The 20,894-nt window shown below is 35.2% G+C and overlaps 1 long non-coding RNA gene across 1 annotated transcript; it reads left to right on the top strand.

The window, feature by feature from the left end:
• The first annotated feature begins 2,773 nt into the window (after positions 1 to 2,773).
• Positions 2,774 to 13,167, top strand: LOC129774685 (uncharacterized). The gene is made up of 4 exons (XR_008742752.1): positions 2,774 to 3,253; positions 11,280 to 11,627; positions 11,708 to 11,913; positions 11,990 to 13,167. It is a non-coding gene; the product is annotated as an uncharacterized LOC129774685 (long non-coding RNA).
• The last annotated feature ends 7,727 nt before the right edge of the window (positions 13,168 to 20,894 follow it).

Raw genomic sequence — 20,894 nt, 5'->3', positions numbered from 1 at the left:
TTTCATCCTTATTTCATAGAATTATATTTTAAAAATCAATCCATCCGTCTCCCAGATATGACAACGAACGTTTTAAAATGTTTTCTTTTTCAGTGTAAAACTTCAACTGCCATGTGTTTTAACGAAATTCAAGAAGTTTTCTGAAGGTGGTTTTAGAGGAAAAAAAGAGATTTGAAGATGCCATTGATATTTCATTAACTAAAATCTCCACATCCAGAAAGTTTCAATAAATTCCAATTGGATGCTGCCAATCACATAAATGAGTTGGCGCGGAAATCCTCATATTTGTACACTCTGTCCAAGTTCTACAAGACCACCCTGATGCTATTTCGTTGCAACACAAACAGTTAGAATTTCAACAAGATACATTCATACATTGTTGAATGCCTAAAATAAAGTACATTTAACGTCGGTTTCGTTCAAAGGTGTTGTTTGTTTATTTATTGTGCTTAAATATGATAATTTCAGCTGTCCAGTTGGTATAAGACAATTTCAAAATTCATAAGGATTATCAATGAAAAATTCAAAATGATCGGTTGATTTACATGTCAATAATTGGCAATCGTTTCATTTCGGCTGAAAACCTGGAAAATTCGTGTTGGAATACTATTTACCAAATGCTGCTGAACGAATCTCTCGATATTTTTCCATGTTTTCGAAATTGCGTCCTTGAGCTCTTCAATCGTGGTGTACCGCTTTCCTTCAGTATAGATTCTGCGTACAAGGATCCCCCTAAGATTTTCAACAGGTTTCCAGTCTGGAGAGCGAACCAGTCAGTCCAAAAATATTAGTTTTGGTCCTTAATCCATTGCTTTCCTTGTTGGTATGAATAGCAAAATAATGCTGGAATGTGAATTTTCTGTGACGATATCCACGCAAAAATGGTAGGAAAGAGGATTCCAGAATATGTATGTAATCTTTGAATGATGTGAAAACTATCTTGAGTTTTCTGGTTGAACAGAATCCCGCTCAAACCATGCACGATCCTCCACCAAAATTCCTGGTTGAAAAATACTGTTCCTTATTCCGTAAATCACGCCAGTACCCGTTGAAACCATGAAGATCATCCTAATTGAACTTTTTTTCGACAGTGAAGATAACATATACATTGAAGAGCATTTCGTTATGGTATATAGCAAAATGTACTACTTTGGAATCATTCATTGTCACAACATACCATGTCCCACTGTCGGTTCATGTGAGCTTTGGCAAAACTCAGACGTCTTCCGATGTGAGATGGTGTAAGATGAGGAGCTTTAACCTTTTAAACCCTCTTTATGTGAAGATTTTTTTTACCAAAATTTGACGAACCGAGTAGTAGAGAAGTTGAAATTTTGCTTTATTTGCATAAGCGATTTTGAGGTATTTGAAGCTGTACTAACTATTTCCCGTTTATCCCGGTCAGAGAGCTTCGATTTACGTGGATCTCTCTCTCCTTCTTATCGTTTCCTTGAGGATTCGCAAAATATTTGAGCACTACTGGATGGGATCGTCCAATCCGACGAGCGATTTCTCTGATATCAACATTTTCTTGGTGAAATGCATCGATTTGTCTTTCTTCTCTCTCCGTGAGCACTTTTCCCTTCGGCAGTTTCAATATTGATTGATCAACAACGGAAATTGTAACTAGTCTTATAGAAACTTGACAGTTAAAAAATACGAAAACATTCGTTTACGCTCAGCGCTTGCATACATACATATTAAAATAATGCAGTGTATGGTGGTCACCAATACTTACACACTAGAATATAAATTGAATCATTGTTTATAGAAATTGGACAGACTGTAGTTATCTCCTTACAGCTTAAACCGTTAATCGTTTAGATAGCATTGAAAAACTATCAAGCACTATTAGAACAGATCACAGAGAAGAATCTCAGCGAAACAGGTTTAGACACATTTGAGAGAACGAACAAAGGACCAAATGAAAGCACAGCAGAGAGGAATAAAGTCTATCATAAGTGACTAATTTTTGGATGTATTCAATAATTTCACCATGTCATGAAATCAATGGAAGCATGAAGGTTTTGTTTCATCGTGTTCGGATTCGGGTCACCTCTGATGGTTCGGTATTGGTAGATTCACTCAATGAATAAAATAAACACTGCGGCTAGAAGTTTGTCAAGCATATAAAGAATATATGATAGCGCTTCATCACTTTGGGTGTACTACATACAATTTTCAATTAATATTTTTAGTGCTCATTCCTCTTCTCAGATGATAGAACAATAACAATAAACACTTTGATATAATAATTCCAACAAGACTGAATTAACAAAACAAATCTACGACGGTTCTCGTTCCAAAAAATCTCAGAATTCCTTTGGAAACTCCCTCATTTTTTTCCCTCCAATCCCAACTGGCAAAGAGACGCCTCTGAAACCGCCAGGATAAATATAGCCAACACCCTTTTTTCGCTTTGCTCTTCTCCCAAATTTACTTCCACTATCCCAATTCGACCAAATTTATTCTGTTCTATTTCCTTCTATTAGACGTCAAACACTTACGGAAGGCAACAGCAACTACTTCAACGATACCTTTTCCCGCCAAAGTTCACCTCGGTGGTGCAACATTCGATTTTGATCGCCGCAACATGCTACACATCCGCAATACAGCTTCACCCTCGAGATCCTATCGCTACATGAATCGTCCTATCCGTACACGAACTACACCAACACATTGACTGTAGATCGACCCATGAGCTCTGTTCGGCCCGAGTGGTTCTCGCTTGTTGATACCTCAACAAGTAGAAACGTGTGCCAGCGGACGGATCCGTACAATCAGTTTACAGCCAGCGCTCGTGCGAAGTGGATGTGTTTTGGATGATGCTCTCGCTCGATTAGAGTTTTGTAGAATAACGTATCGAATGTTGACGAACACGCGAGAGATAAAAGTTCTTTGTTACGATTGTCGGAAAGTGTGACGACGAGGTGTGTTTACGTGAAGTGACTCTGACGTGATTGGAGATATTTGATTTCGAAAAGTGACTGAGAAACTTAAGGAAAAATTAGATTGATTTGAAGTGTTGAAACCACAAGACTGAGAATGGCTGTTGCATTTTACATACCCTCGGTCGACGAGGACGAACAACAAGTGAAGCCTAATCAGGCCTATCAACAACAGCCACCACAGCAACAACAGCAACAGTCGGGCACGAGTCCGAACGTGTCGCAACAAGTCGGCTCTTCCGACTACGGCCCCCAACACCTGATGTTGCTGTTCCACGAGATCCTCATCGCCTACGCAAGGGAAGGTGAGTTATCGGGTTTTTTGTTGCCTCTGCGCGTGTGATTTTGTGGGGAAATTTGAACCCGGTGAAATGGTGATTAAATATGGATGATGTGCTGTGTGAAATATGCATGGAGGACAAATTTCATGTCATAGGGAAATTGCAATAAAATTCATTACGTTAATATGTTGTGAGTTGAATTGACTGCAGTAACCGGCACAAAGAAAGATACACCCATTAGATCAAAACTTGTCATTTTCCTACAGATTCTGTTATTTGGTTCTCACAGTGTCTCAACAAAGTTCCGGGACTCATTATATGAAATTATTATCTATGGGGAGTTTGTACCCACTCATCAAACGGTTACTGTTCACCACATGCTTCAAGGTCAGAATCCACAAAATTCGGCTCGAATATTACAATCCAGGAAGTAATTCTTCTACAAGAGATAATACGCTGAGTCGCAAGTCACTGACCGTGCCTCAACTGGCTCAAATTCTAGTGTGTTCTAAATCAGCCGCTTATCTTAAATCACTTCATTTGACGCAATGTGATTTTTCTATTTTCCCAAAAAATTAAAAGGACATGTTTTGACGACATTAGGTCCAAGCGAATGAGTTAGAGCACGCATTTGAATCGCAAATAAGTCGATGTGAAAAGTTGAAAGATTGTGTCCGAGGGGAGACCGCATAGTTTACGTAGGATTACGTTTCGAATTTGTTGCATGTTGATTTTAAATAACCGCAGTCGCAATTGACCACGTGTTAGGTAAACGTCTTGCGGTCTACACAAATGTATGGGGAAAATGTCATGGGCAATCGTGTCAGTCCTATTTTGATGTCTTAGCTATTAAAAAATTTATGATTATCTATTTTGCGATAGATTGTTAGAAAGTACAAAAACCTCGTAAATTCATTAAACTGAGCAATATGCGCACCAAATTGAACAATTTTCGTAACGCGATCAACATTTAGTTTTTCCTTTTGTGATCTCAATACGTTCCCTAAAGACAGAATACTATCGAATGTTTAAAATTAACAAATATTAGAATAATTAGTTCAATTGTTGTTTATTTTCACTACCAGCTCCGAAACTTAATTGACACACTGTGTATGTCATAACCAAAGAGGCTTGTTTTCCATAAACGCTTTTGTTGATTCATGATCTCACAAACCAGAATACACGAACAATTCATAGTTTGTGTTAAACAATCCATTTTGTGTTGAAAGCAAATAATCAAATATATCAAAAGAAAAAGTTTGCAATCGTTTCCCACAATTTGACACTGAGGATCCTAATCTTCCTGTGCTTTCTGCAATGTTAAAAACACGATGAGATTTTTAAAGATGAGATTTTCTTCACATTGTTATTGAGGATAGTCCAAAGAGCCTCATTTGTGTTGAAATTGGGATATTTTGGGTTTATGCGGCAGGAATGGAAGGATACGATCGCGTTTTCTTGGTCGTACTTTGTCGTTACAAATATATTCATCTGCGATTATTATGGGATTGATTCTGTATGTAGAGTAGTATGTCACTCCGTTCAGCTTGACTGAACATATTACAAAAGTCGATATTGACGGGATACAGCCGACAAAACTTTTTATTGTCAGTATCCTAATGCTCCTCCTGAGCAATGTAAGTTTCAAACTAAAACTCCCCTTTTCAATTCAAACATTCTCAAATTTTAGTAACAAAAAATGGTTATTCGTAAAATAACTCAAATACATGGCGGAATCGATTGTATACAGTTTGTATACAGTCTCCGATTTCTTTTCTCTCTATACAATCAAAATCTTGTATATAATCGATACATTATTTTTATTTAATTTTTATGCATATATTTTTCATTTTGACGTACGACTACGTCTTTGATTTCTATATTTCGTAGAGTCACGAAAAATGTAACGTTTATTAAGAGTTTTCAAATACATATTACGCAGAATCGTTCTTACAATATATGTTATAATATATACCATTAGACGGCAATTTTATCCAGCTTTTTTTCGCCTGAGACATCAATAGTGGAAATTATAAAACAAGTGAGCAATTTAACAAATAAGAGAGGTATGTTTTGCAAGCGTATGCGGAGGTAAATCATGTATTATGCATTCTTTCCTCCAATTTCGTTCCCATGAATGTTGTATGTAACACAAAATTGCGTGCAATAATTCGTTCTATCTAACAAATTAGCAAGATGTTAAAGTAATCAGATGCAAGACTTCATGCATCACTCAAACACTCAAAGCAACGCGAAAAGTTTCACCCATACAGCGATCGTTCATTAATTAGGAGGAGGCAGCGATTATCATGCGAAGACTCATTGAGATTGGCATTACATCGCATCACAAAAATTAAACGAAATGAAATATTAATATTCTTCATGACCCATATTCATAATTCTTAATGACTCAATTTCTTCTATGATAGATTGAGCAGTAGAACCAATAAGACTTGATTGTGATAGTCTGCAACCGAACATTATTTCACCGAAAAAGCTACTGCTCCCGATGCCTTAAAAAAAGAATAAGACAATGGAAAGAAATCGCAATACCATAGCTATCCATTAAAAATAAAGCAACATCATGATTGTTCATTTCATTCATGTTTATTTTACCTCAAAATATCACGAAATCGTGAGTATTTTCAACTTGTTTTTTCGTTTCTTCCCCATAAATTTCATATTCAATGTAATCAATGACGAATTTTTTTTTTGTTCACCGATTTATTGCTTATTGTCTCTATTTGTTCGTTACAAACCGTTTGAAGCTTATAAGTACAGGGAAACTTCGATATAACGTACCCTCGTTATAACGTCACTCGATATAACGTACATTTTACCAAATAACAAATGGTCCTTTTCGGGCCTACTATTTAGAGTTTCAAAAGAGTTGAACTAACAGATTTCTGAACAATGAAAAGAATTACATTTAAAATAATCAAATGTTCTGAAAAATCACAGTCCTACGTCAAACTTCCGTCCGTGCCCTAGGCTCAGACCTTTCTACTCTTTTGGAATATAGAAGAAACATTTTTTTTTATTCATCCTCTTGATGTCAGAAATCATCTTTCTCCCATGAAAAATTCCGGAATCTCTCAGAAGGTAATAGACGATCATATGATCTTATATCGATCTTTTTTTTTTGTTCCGGGATTTGTTTGCCTTTAACTTGCTCTACTTTGAAAAGTACGCTACGTAGGACGATTATGTTGCTTCCACTTGAAAGATGAGAAAATTTAGTACAGAATATAGTTGTGAAACATCAAAATAAGTGAATTAAAATAACATTTCGGAAGCGATAAACTTCAAATATAGCGGTTATCGTATAGTGGTTTTGAAGGTTATTATTTTATTCCAAAAAAAGTCATAATAAACTTGGTTGAAGCTCACTAATAACTCTTTAATTTATTCTTTGATACCCAACTTTTATCTGTCTTAATTTCGCTGCGATAGCGTTCTTCCTGATGAAATTCAATCAAAATCTTCAAAAATTACGATTTTTACTCCACTGCATTTATAATAGCCAATTAAATTTCATCTTAATTTTGAAATATTACATTTTTTAAACTAAGTCTTAAATAAGATTATTTGAAATATAAAAACAGGAAATGAGTTATATCTGTGATATAACCGCAAGGTTGACGTAGGACTATCGTTGATTTAGTCATCATTTGTTTGAAGTGGATTTTTGGGGGAATTCGAAAAAGAGAGCGTTACGTTGGAGGCACAAGGTTTTATGTATCCAATATTGGATACGAAAATATTCTACTGATGGGGAAGAATAATCTTCAGAATCTTTCCTGTTAATTGCACTTGATTGAAAAATCACGAAACAAAATGTATTTGGTCGCAGTATTATATGAATAGAAAACATTGATATAAACTCTGTAATTTTCAATCACAAGGGGAACTGGCAGATTATTTTTCAGCAACGATGACATTAACCCGCCAGTGGTTAATGCTAACTCGATAACCATCAAACGAAAAGAGTTGCACGCGTGTATGTGTGTGTGTGGTGGTTGCTCCGATGCATCAAACGGAACCAATTTTCGATGCTGGTATTCTCTTGGTCGCCTTTTCAGTGGCATCACTCTCCTCCCGATGGATTCCCTTCTGGCCTAAGGTGCACAAACAGGCTCTTGGTGACACCGTTCATCAGTGCTTTCATGATGAATGAAGTTAGCTTCGCCACAACAGCGACAACATGCTCCAATCGCTGTTCAATTTCAGCTGAGTGGATTTCCGAACGGCGCTCGCTTATAAACCGATTGGTGATTGCAATAGCCTGTTTTGAAAGCAATTTTAAGAATATTGTGACAAGTTTTTGGATCAAAAAGTAACATGTATACAACGCGTAGACATTTTATCTTTCGAATGAAGTGTCTATCAGTTGTTCAGTAGCTATTAACGCTCAAAATCTCGTTCTCCGGCGTAACGCTTTCGTTTTCGAAACTTTGAATTTACACTCCAGTATAGAAATGAAAGACGTAGTCCTACGTCAAAATTATATTTTTTTCAAAAACTGTATATAATCGAGTCCAAATTGTATATGTAATCGGATCATATACAATCGAGTCCGACGCGAAATTGCAAACACTGCACATACTAATTAAAAACTCCTACCTCGATTCTGAACCAATTCCAATAGAACCTCGATTACCTGTGAACGCGGATTTCATCACAGTTCACAGTTGTCACTCAATTCCGCATATAATCGGGGTTCTAGTGTATTCTAGTGTAATATGGAATTCCAAGAACCTTTACTGTGGCTCCGAACATGTTTAAATTTGAATTATAGTTGCATTAACCCTTCTTTGTATAATGATGGAAATTTCCATCACAACATTAAATTCCCAAAAATTGAATAAAAGAAAAAGTTCAGTGAACTGGACTATGATTTCTTACACCAATAAAGAAACAATCATGCAAACAATTTATTTTAGTAAAAATTTCTACTGCCAATTCTTTGAATGTTTTTATTCCCCATTATGACCATTATGGCGCGGAACTCTTTCATGTGATTTCTTGCGAAGATCTGTTGTTCTTCTTTCTCGATGACCTTGTTGAAAATGGACTTTCCAAAATAATTTAAACCAAATTATGTGTTCAATGCACCCTCTCAGAAATTTCAAAATTGGTCCAGACCGTGTTTTGGGAAGTGAATTTTTTTTTGTCTTTTCTTTATAAATAGATTAGGCTGAAAAACAAGCAATCCGTTCTTTGGCATCACTCTCGTAGTTCTTTTACTTCCGTTGTAGTTTTATTTTAAGTTCCTTACAAAATCACGAATTCCACTTTGAGATAAGTAGGTCAATGAGTAGATTAGCGTGTTGAGAACCAAAAAGAACTTTTTAAAGAACAACATTATATGGGTTCAAAATATATGATTTTTTTCCCCAGAGTGGTTGATACGCCTTCAAAGAAATTAAAAAAAAAATCCAACAATTTTTTGTTGTTCGATCTTGGGAAATGAGTATTAATTTTTTCGCTGCGCTACACAATTTGAAAAAAAAAACTTTTTTAAGCGGTGGGTAGGGACCGCATAAAAAAAAGTTTCCTCAAGTAAATAACCCAAATCCTAATGACTCCGTTCGTGATCAACGTTCGATTTCCTTTTATTTTCCTTCTGTACGTCGAGACATGTTGCGTCTTCGTTTTTTTTTTGTGTGATTTTCTTTAGAAAAAAAACGCACACAAAAAAAAGCGCACAAAACAGGTTTTACTGTACATTCTGTCAAACATATACCAGGAATTTGTAATTTTAAAAGTTGATACTATTTTTAGTGGCCTCAATGTAAATTCGGAACGCAATCTATCGTTTAGTTTGTAACCGCGTCATTAAGAACACGTTAACTTTTTGTTTTGCTCAGCGATTTTTGATATGATGTTGTCCATCCGGAATTCCTTCCGGAAGGCCAAACGGTTAATGTCTAAGGTAATGAGGCATTACTAGGCGTTTGAAAAAGGAAATTCGTCGGCCAGATTTATGAAAGAATAACACTTGGATTTCGCACCAGGATCCAGCTCATCGATCGATCATTGTGAACGAATTTTCGACTAAAAATAACAAGAAGTGATTGAATGAGCATCGTACTCTGCAGTTATGGCCCCGAAACTCAAATTACCGCATTGCTGGACCTGTTTTGACAGCATTAAAGACATAAAAACGAATTCGCTGCGCTTTTAAAAAAGTGGTTCGATAACTGGATTGCTTGTTGGAAAAGGTGTTTTGCTTCAGGAGAGGTTTATTTTGAAGGTGATAATATGAATTTAAATGATAACTAAATATTTTTTTATGATCACAAATTCCCGTTATATATTTGACAAAACGCATATCTGAAAAACGAAAAAAACTGCTTCTGAAATTTCGATATTTTATGTACAGAATATCTCAGCTTTTTGGAGATGATATAAAAAACTAGGGTCTCTTATGTCTCGACACATCGAAAACTGCAAAAAAAAAACGAACATATCTGAAGTTTTCGTCAAGAAGTATGTTTTTTTTTCTGAAAAGCTTATCAACATACAGGAAAACCTTTTTATGTGCGGTTTTTTTTTGTGCGATTTTTTTGTGCGGTATATGAAAAGAAGCATATTTGACGAAGTTATCGTCCATTACGTTTTTTTTTCGATGGGTTATATACATTTCAGTACGAATAAAGCATATTTGCGTCTAAATCGTCCACTTCTCGAATCATTCCAGTACTTCCATGAATTACTCTAAGTTGCGCATGACATGATTTCTAACAGCAACAAGTTTTGACATGCAACTAAAAGCACAACATAGCCACGCACACCCGAAAAGCCCAAAAGCCAACATAGCCCATCGCAAAGCAGGAAATCGAATGGTGAACGGCGTGGATTTAAGTTATTTACTTGAGGGAAACTTTTTTTTATGCTGCCCTATCTACTGCACAAAAAGGTTTACCTGTAGCTTTCATTTGCACACATGAAAATCGCAAATCGGTTGAGTGATTCAGAGTCACAAATTTTCAAAAAGGGACGAGTTGGTAGAAAGCCGATGTTTTATACCACCCTAGTTTTTAATGATGGACCCTAGGAGGTTGAAATGAAAAAAATACGGAAAGGAATAAATATAGCTGGTCCGAGAAAATCCCAGCATTTTGTCAGTAGATTGTGCTGTTAAACCGTAAATTTTCACACATCTGTATATCAATGAATGTTCTTTTGTATTTTACTACGAGACAAGAAAAACACGATTATGTGGCCTGAAACAGGTCTAGTTATTCCAAATATTCTCCCTCAACTTGATCATGAATTGAATTTGATTTATATAATGGGGATAATTTAACGAAATTGAAAATTAGCATGTCGAAACGAATATCGGGGAGATTTTAAAGGCATATTATTCGAAATCGTGATATGTTTAAAGTATAGCATTTTTACCATTGCTGAAAATTTATCCCGGAATCTTCCGATGTAATAAACAAACAGTCAATAGCAAAATAATTATACAGGGCGGACCCGATTATGTAGTCTCCAATATTTTACCTAGATGCAATCGAATCGCTATGAGTTAGTGAGGTCTGTGTATAATTTGGTCCGACATACTTCAATGTATAAAATTTGATTTCTTAAATTTTACTTTCGTCACGTTTTCACTCGTTTTCCACCAGAACAAGCATCAAGCTTTGTTTCGCATACACTTCAGGCATCAAATTTAATTCTTCATTTGTTCATACAATTTTTGAACTATTATTTAGAGAATACAATAACAAACTGAGCTTATTGTGTTCTATCAGTTTGAAAATAAGCCACGGGAAAAAAACTTATTTTGCGTCCCGAAAAAATGATACTGACACTTTCTTGGTCGATTTCTAGACCCTAATTCACTTTGAAGCCGATACTTTGGATAGACGTAATATTGCCATCTCTTATTGAACACTAGAATCTATCAATCAACCTCATATTCGACCATTTGTACAACTATTTGTCTCTTGAGAAATTGCATCATCCTCATTCTATGCTTTGCGCCGGAGAAAACAACATATGACTAATACCACTTTCGGCATTCTTCACTACCCCTCAGCTGTCAACGCCCAGCAGACCATGGCAGTGTCCGACCCATCGTCGCCCTGTCTATTGTGCAAAAAACTGTACTACCTTTTCCGGCGAGCCTACTGACAGCCGTGCGTTACGAAAGGAGATAACCGCGTTAGCCAAAAACGTGCCACGACTACAGATTATACAACATCTACCACTTATACTACAACCACCACCAATACTACTACTAGGATTAAGCGTCATGAGTCAGGCAGAAGGAAAAGAGAAACTAGGTCAAGGACTGGTGGCGCAGCCGTCACCACCGGAATCGTTAATTGTAAGCGTCCTAAATGGAACGAGTTGTGAATTTTGGTGCTATCAGCGCGCGAGAGAGGTGAGAAAATCAATCAACGATCAACCATGTTCAAATTGATCAGCTTCGACTAATCTTTTGCTTTTCCGTATCATCGACAGATTTTACAATCACGCTGACTCATGCTCTTTCAAGACTGAAACGCGTGGGGTCGTGTATAGGTCTCTCTCTCAGTGCGAAACATTGTTGAAATTGGTCAGTTATACATATTGGTTTGGAGAGACACACACAAGAGTCACATCGCTGCTGAACGACTGATAAAGTTCAGCCCGTGGAACTCGACCGATCGAAAGAACTGTTCGGATTGGTGAGTCATCTTGGAAGACTTCCACCGTAAGATCCTTGAAAACTAATAACCCAATTCTCTCCCTCTCAATCCACAGGTTTCACACTAACAACGATGAAGTGTTGTTACTTTGGATAAACTTTGAGGCGCTCTGGATCCATCGCCGAACGCATTTGAAAACAATTTGCAAACCACTTGTACATAAGCGCAGTTTTTCTCAGTGTGTATCAATATATTTTATAAGTCCAAATGAGATAGCTGTGAGAACCAAAGCATCTGATCAAAAGACAAACTACAAATGACAAAGAATACAAAATTTCTCTATTTAAATGAGTAAGCGTAAGTTTTTTGTCCAATTTTGTATCAACGAATATGAAAAAAACGGCACAAAATGTTTGTGACGAAGAAAGGCTATTTATAAATGATCAATTTTTGTTTCTTCCACTCGTCAAGTTGTGTTGTGGTGGAGAAAATGAAATTGCTAGTTTGATAAGAAGAGAAGCGTATTGTGACTGTAGATTTAAGGTGAAATAAAAACAAAACAAAGAAAAGCGCATTGTGATATGGAACAACTTCTTTTTTCTTAATTTTTAAATATAACATTTCTATACAAACAAACACACACACAAATGAATCGAATCGATTTAAAAAATCTATAGAGGAAGGAAAGCGATAGAAATACTGTAAATATTTATTTTAAAAATTGACAAAAAAGAGTTACAAACAAATGAAAAAACTTAACATTACTTTGTGTTTAGCTGTAAGGTTTCCGAGTATTTTTATCTTTACACGTAAATGAATTTAGTAGAAATTAGCGAGTAAGTAGCAGCAGCAGCAGCAGCGTATCGATGTAAGTTACTGAAAGCGAAAAAAACACATAAAACTACAAAAAAGTCTACAATCGAACTCTTATCCCTGTGTCCCTACCGTAGCTATTCTCTAGTGTTAAGATTTTGTCTGTTTGGGGATGAATACCCACTGCTAATATACTATTACAATCAAAAGTATCGTTTGTATATACGACTCGAATTTGATAGATTTTTAAGGTCTTTTGGAAGGCGCCTTGCGGTGGCAAGATTCGCTTTGTTAGTTTAAAATTTGTCTGGAGAAAAGAAAACAAATAAACAAACAAATCCGGAAAGTAATACTAAATCGAAATTCTACTTTTATAAATTCAGATTTTACTAGTTTAATTCGCCCCCCTTAGTTTACCATTAAATGTAATTTTTGTTGCCCTCGAATGATTGAAAACAAGATTTCGAATTGATTAAAATAGTAACGGTTTCGAAAGAAATTTGGTCTTGTTTTTTATTAGTCTCGTTTGGAAGATGATGACAAACCTGGATGCCTTTATTCTGCTGATTTTCTTTTTCCACGAAGGTCCAGAAAAAAAATGTGACCAATATGTTTGTTGAGAATTTTCTCAGGAGAGTTTTACTTTGAACAATGGACCCTATTCTAAACGACGAGTTGAACGAAATCACATCACTAGCCATATATGGCTGGACTAATCGTTCGGAATCTAGTGACTCAACTTTCAAAATATGTCCAAAGTAGTTAATTTTGATTTGTTCGATTCTCTATAAGATAAAAAAATCATTTTTTCCGTTTAGGTTTCCGGTGGCGTAACCAAAATTGTCTAGAAAAGTATGTGTTGAGAAGTATTTACTCTGACATAGTATACCGTTTTGTCTCAAATTCCGAACACTTAATGGCCATCAACATTAAACAGTGTTTCACCACTCATAATGGTACTTTTGCGCGAAATTATTTTGATTTTTGGATACAATAGAGCCTTTTTTTTCATTTGGTTTCAAAAAAAAAAGATTTACAAATATTTTTTTCATGGTCAAAAACAAAAAAATACATTAATCACATTTGTCTCAAATTCCGAACACCATTTATGTCACTGATTCATATTCTGAACACTTTTGTGTCAAATTCCGAACAGCAAAAATGCATTTGCTTAAAAAATTCATAAGTTTTGAACTACTGGCCCGATTCAGATGATCGATGAATCAAATTAAAGCGAATTAGCTAGTCATTTTTAGAAAAAATGTTTTACTCGCAAAAAAATGGATTTTTTTTCGTAATTACTGATTGTGTTAGTTATTTCTAGTTTACACGGTTTCGGGACCAAGAGCGCTATATTTTTTATATTCTTTCTTGAAATCTGAGGATAAACATATCCGCAAATCAGAGATGTGTTTTTTTATCGTTTTTGAGTTGTCATTTTCCAAAGTTAACTTGGTTTAGTCTTCGTTCGATATTCCTATGCGACTAGACGAGATCTATGCGAAAAGAATTCCATTTTTTTATTGCTAACTTAATATTTTTTCAAATAAGACTAGCTCATTGACTTCAATTTGATATGTCGATTATCCAAATCTGTTCGGTAGTTGAAAAGTTATGATTTTTTTAAGAACATCGAAAAAGAACACATCTCCGATTTTTGGATATGTTATGGAAAAAATCCTCAGCTTTGAAGAAAAAATATAAAGAAAAACATACCGCCCTTGTTCTCGATTTATTTTATAACTATAAAATTTATAGTACATTCGCAACAACTACAATTGAAAAATTAACGATGCTTGTTTTCTAAAATGTTTGGTAATACAAACATTTTATCACCGGTTTTGATAGTCACTTTTTTGTAAATGCTTAGTATTATAAATTATAGGCAGTATCGATACCTGTAAATTATTTTAAAATGAATCCTATAAACCAAAGAATGTCAGGGTTTTCATTATGCAATTATTTATAACATTAAAGTTCAGTAAATTCTCATTTAAAATGATGTGTTCGGAATTTGAATCATACGTCGAAACTCGATTCAAATTCCGAACACTTCTTCAATACCAATTTTAGTAAATATTTCTGCATAAAATATGATTTTTTTCATCCATTTATTGTAGATTCTTACTTTTCTAGCACTTGACATGAAAACAGCATCAAAATAGTTGGAAAAACTACAAAAACTGTAAAATGAACGATGCTTGTTTTTTGCGCAATTTGCTAATGCAAGCATTTTATCTTTGGTTTTAACTGTCACTTTTTTGCAAATGTTTAATATTTTAAATTATAGGCTGCATCAATGCCTGTAAATGATGTTAAAATGTAGCTTATACCTCAAAGAAAGTTGGGGCTTTCATTATTCAATTATTTATAACATTAGAGTGTAGTAAATTTGTTCGAAATTAGAGACTGTTCGGAATATGAGACAAAACGGAACACCCAGCGCGTTGTAAAAACGAGCTATTTCAAACATTTAAGCATTTGTAACAAATGATTTCACTCGATTCGAAATACAGTAGGACCCTGATTATCCACAAGCGGATGATCCGCGGTGCGGGTCAGACAGCGGGTTCTATAGTAAATCTATAGGCCTCCCTGGGATTTGACAGTGAGTGATACGCTCATAGTTTTTTGTTTTGGTCATGGTATTCATAGTATCTGACTTTTAGTTTAATGTTTCAGTATTGATAGAACATAGTTTTCATGCCTAAATATCTTTTTTCGCGCTTGCACCTCATTTTTAGTCCTTTATTGTGTTATCCACGATTTCGCAGTGACCTTGTCAGATTATTCCGCGGATAATCGGGGTTCTATTTTTTATATAAACCCCTATTCTTGTTTTCATTTCAATAATAGAGACGAAAGAGCTTTTAAGTTTAAATTCTTTTTTGTATTAGCAAGGAAGGAAGTTCCTTGAAAAATATCGAAATTATACCCCTTTCGTATTCCCGTTTTCATTCGATCGAACTTTAAGCATTCGACTATCGAATCAATTGTCGTATTCCCACCTTCGTGCGAATGTGTTTCCTTCATAGTTGTATTGATTTCACTTATTTGCTTCTGAATTGCATCGATGGATGGCGGCCTAACTTGATGTCCATTGTCACAACAGCTAGAATGAGAAGAATCTTCTTTTCGCAAACATTTTGACGTAGGACTACGTCTAACCGGAAGATATAGGGGGTGAAATGAAAATCTAGGCACTGAACAAGTAGGAAAAAATGCAAGATTTGGAACGCTTATAACTCGAGCATTTCTCAATAGTTTGCGATCTCATTTATTGTTTTGCATCAATTGATAGGAAATATATCTACGCATCTATCATAAAGAATAACATTTCATTTTTCTTGAGATAAATAATTGAATAATTGTGAAATATCAAGCATTGTCCAAATGCACTACGAACCCATTTTTGATTGGTCCATTTTGTGCTCCTCAAATCGTACCGACCAAAACGGTCAACCAGAGCAGCAGCAAAATACAATGAAGCACGATTGGAAAGGAAAAAGAAAAAATATGAACGCAACATTGGTCGCAGTCTCACACATGTGTAATTCTCGAGCCAGCCAGTCAGCTTAAAAATCCCCGCTCCGCTGCCGTAACGATCATTCTCATCCAAACCGTACACCACATCGTTTCGCATCACATCACATCAACAAACCAACACAAGCTGCCATGGTTGGATATGGCAAAGGAGGAAAAGTGAAGGGAAAGGCAAAATCCCCCCCGGACCGTGTTAGTCTGGAGTTCCCCGCAAGGGTAGCTAGGCCGAGCGCGTTAGTACCAGTGCATCAGTCTACCTAGCCGGCGTTATATGGTTTCGGCCGCCGAAGTGGAAAAGCTGCTCGCGACGATGAGAAAACCCACATTCAGAACAGACCACAATCGGTTCCGTGGACATCAAGACAACAGGCAGTTGCAGCGAGTGGCGAGTGGCAAACGCAAAACGACAGCAGGTAGCGGAAGAAAAAAGTTTGTTCTTTATACAATCTGCTTTGGTGGCAAAACCAGAACAAGGCGGCATCGAGGGCGTTCGAAATGACATTCCATAAAACAAGGCGCTTTTCAGGGCCATTAAACCTTCCAAAAAAGAGTTTAGGAAATACTGTTCAATGCTTTCTAAAACAATATTCAAAATAATAATAAAACACAAATTGATTTTTTCATAATTTGTTTGCCAGGATATGATGAGTATGAGAATTTGGCAGTTGTGCTGAGCTTATTGATGGTTGGGGACTTTCCCGATTATTCAATTTTCACCTATTCTTAAATTGCTTCTAGATTGAAAGTACAGTAATTTATATTTAGCTCGACATTTAGCTAATTGGATGGATCTGTAATGCGACATTTTTGTAAACATAGAGTTCGGGGTCCACATTATGACCCCACATTGAAAGTCGACACTGTACCACTGTCATCGGAAATGTTCAATTACAGGTTAAAATCGCCTCCAATGCGACACTGAGTGGTGCTCCAGCACGTCGCAATAAATGTAATTTACTGAACAACATGTCACAAGCTGGATGGGAAGAAATTTTCCAACTGTGAAAGCTGTGGCGAGTGGCAAACGCAATAGCTAAACAGGAAGGTTTAACCGAACAAGATGGGAATATCGAGTGATAACAAAAACACAACACCAAAGGTTCTTTCCAGAACCATCAATACGTTCATAAAGAGTAAACAGTAAACTAATCCATTTTTCAGGTAGATAGGTAGGTATTCACGTAGGAGAAGAAAAGAAAACAATATATTTAAAATATATATTTAACAAAAGCTGTCCCCATTGTATAGTCCTACGTCACTCCGGTTATGTCCCCGACATTACCCACCCGTCTTTTTTTTAGCAAAGAAATGCTCCATCCATGTGTTGTGGTAACCAAATACTTTGCAATCTCGCGTGACAAAACAAAAACTGTCAGCAAGTCCCAAAGTGCAGTGAAATAAAAGTGGTTTCTTGTAATTTTTCATCTTCATTTCTCGATATCTCAGGTATAGTACCTGCTACAGTCATGCAATTTTTAACTTTTCTCAGTTAAATTGTCTACTCTCTATAGAAAATACATAAAAGCAGATCGGCGACAGTCGCTTCTCTGATTTTTGTCCGCTTGAAATCCCATAGTGGGTGGGTGGTTTTGTTACTTAGCGATGCTCAAAAACTTTGTTTTGAAATTTCGAATCTATTCGGGATGAAACTGACACTTTTAGTCAGGGTAAAACCGAAACCTGGTTTCACTGACAGATAAAATGCGTCCTTATTTTTTGTAGATGCCTCGTGTTTCTGTCTAGAATACAAAACGACGGAGCTGGTACTCAGCTGAAAACAGCCAGAATCAATGTTGAGTAGGGCATGTCAAAAAAAAAGCGCTTCAACCACGCCTCCGGCAAATGATTACCCGGGCTGGAATCGAAACTGTTCACTCCGGACCACGAATAGGAGTTTCCGTCATCTGCATGATCTTGAGAAAAATATCATTGCTGGCTGTGGTTTCTAGACCGAAATCTGAACCATTTGTTCCGCAAACCTGGAAAGAGAGCTACGGGTAATAAGCCAACAGTGAACGGCTTTTGTTTGCAGTCGAAATACATTAATTTGTTTGTTTTTTTATCATTCAAAATATTTGCAATCTAGTTACGTATAATTTGCAACCATTCCTCCTCCTCCATTTATTGTAGTATATGGATATTCTCTTAGCGATTTGAAATTATTGTGATAAGTTTTCAGTGGGTACCGGTATAACCCCGACAGGTTGTCGATCTCACCCGCACTCCCGTTTTTTTCACCTAAAAAACATAAATTTTTATATTCTATCAAAATTCGTGTTCTACTAAAAAAATAGTCAAAATATATATGCTGCAGAATGGTTCATGTAAAGTTCAAGAGAAGTTCTGTAACGATTTGAAGTTGAAGAAACATGGGAGGTCTTGGAAATATATGGAAATCCTTAGGGTGTCGGTTTTACTCTGATTTCCCTTATATGTAAACTCTACAATTATTGTTATTTCGGTACAGTATAGAATAGTGATAACATCTTTAAAACGAAATGTTTACATGAATAAATGAATAAATGAATAAATGAATAAATGAATAAATGAATAAATGAATAAATGAATAAATGAATAAATGAATAAATGAATAAATGAATAAATGAATAAATGAACAAATGAATAAATTAATAAATGAATAAATGAATAAATGAATAGATGAATAAATCAATAAATCAATAAATCAATAAATCAATAAATCAATAAATAAATAAATAAATAAATGAGTAAATGAAGAAATGAATTAATGAATTCCAATCAATGAATGAACCACCCCATGTCAAACCGTAAAAAAAAGCTCAGCTTTCAAGAAAAAAATATGAAAAACATCCTCTAGTTAAAAGCCATGTAAACAATAAAAAACAAATACAATCAATAATTACGAAAACAAGATCCATTTTTTTTTGGAAGTGTTATATTATATTTGTCCAAAAAAGACTAGCTTAAATTTGATATGTCGATCATCTCAATCGGTCGAGTAGTTCAAAAGTTATGAATTTTAAAAAAAAGTCATTTCTCGAAAAAAGGGGAAAAATTTGATTTTTCGAACCACTGAAATGGAAATGGAAAAATTAAAAAATGCTGGTCTAATGTTTTGCGAAAAAAATAAATCTACCACTTTCCACGAAAATCTGAGAATCTCGTTAATTGTTGAACACTTTCCAAATGATTAACAGTCTGAGGAATTCTAGCTAGAAGTCAATTTTAGTTGTTGCTCACCAAACACTATCTTCAAAAACATCTGCATTTGAAAGTTATACATTTTAAGGTTGCAGAATTGATATCATTTGGATAACCCTTACCTTTGAAAAATGCGATCGAAAATATTGTGTAATCGATTATCATTTGGCACTGTAATTTTTTTAAATAAAATCAGGGAAGTGCATCTTCAAAATACATAAAATTGTATTTTTCATTAGAAGGGGAGCCAGAAACTTTTCAAACTCATGATATAACGTTTTTGTTCAAAATCGAGCAAACGTAAATAAAACTATAATCCAAATAAAATTAAACTATAAAAATATCGAAAACAGCAATCCGATGTGACTTAAACGTCCACTTTTGCAAACAATTTGATAAATGTGGCCATTCTCACTCTTTTATAATTTAGAATATGCGACTATTCTCATTTTTTCTCTTCATACACTGCCGTTCTAGGCATAGTTGTCTCATGTTCTAAAATCAGCAACTGAGAAAAACGCAATCAAAGTTTTCTCGTTATTGATTTATGATTTTTCAAATTTAACTTGTTGTGGTTGCGCGGGTAGTTTTAGGATTTTACAGGGTCATACCATTACAACTGCAAAAGAACTGTTAATGCTGTAATCCTTGGTAACCGTCAGACCAAACATACTGTTCTTTTAGCAGTTCTATATTGAAATTATAAACGACGCTTTAAAGCTGAAAATATTGTTTGTTTTTATTCACTGCTAACAAATCTGTAATTCTCTAATATCTACTCACAAATTCAGTGTTGAGCTTTACTTCGGAACCCTTATTATTTCATATCAATTTCGCTAATCTTCAAAATTTAAGCACATCTATTTCCTGATAATATCTTCTGACATTCTTTAGTCACATGTTATTGATACGAAATGCACTGTAAATAACTGTAAAAATTTCAACAGCGGTCTATTGAAATCAATTTTTCCTAACTAAACTGTTCATACGCAATGACTACGAAAATTTTTAAATTGTCTTCCCAGTGCTTTATAATCGGTCTCTGATTGAAACCATAGTGCATTTTTGAATTGGTTTTGGAAAGTGCCCATGCATAAAGTTGTTAACGCAAACGTTTTCAAGTTACAACACATAGACAGAGGTAATTCCCAAAACCTATTAAAAAATGCACTATGCACTGTTTTTTTTTATCAGAGACCGATTATAAATCAATGAAAAGAAAATGTGAAACTCGTTATGATCATGTGCAGCAAATTTCCGGATCTCTGTCATATTAGAGTTTTAGGCACGAAAATAAATATTGTTAGAATCCATAAGATTTTATTATCAAAATAATGAATCTAATCAAAATGGATATCGGTATGGAGTTCCTTATAGTCCGGGGAGATTTTTTTTTCTTTCTTTATTAAAGAGATTTTCAGTCAAAGGCTGGTTCATCTCTAGCCGGAGGGAATGTATTACCTAAATTCAAAATCCAAAATTTT

This window comes from Toxorhynchites rutilus, chromosome 1 (assembly GCF_029784135.1).
Source record: "Toxorhynchites rutilus septentrionalis strain SRP chromosome 1, ASM2978413v1, whole genome shotgun sequence".
NCBI lineage: Eukaryota > Metazoa > Arthropoda > Insecta > Diptera > Culicidae > Toxorhynchites > Toxorhynchites rutilus.
This window is presented reverse-complemented; position numbering and strand designations above follow the sequence as displayed.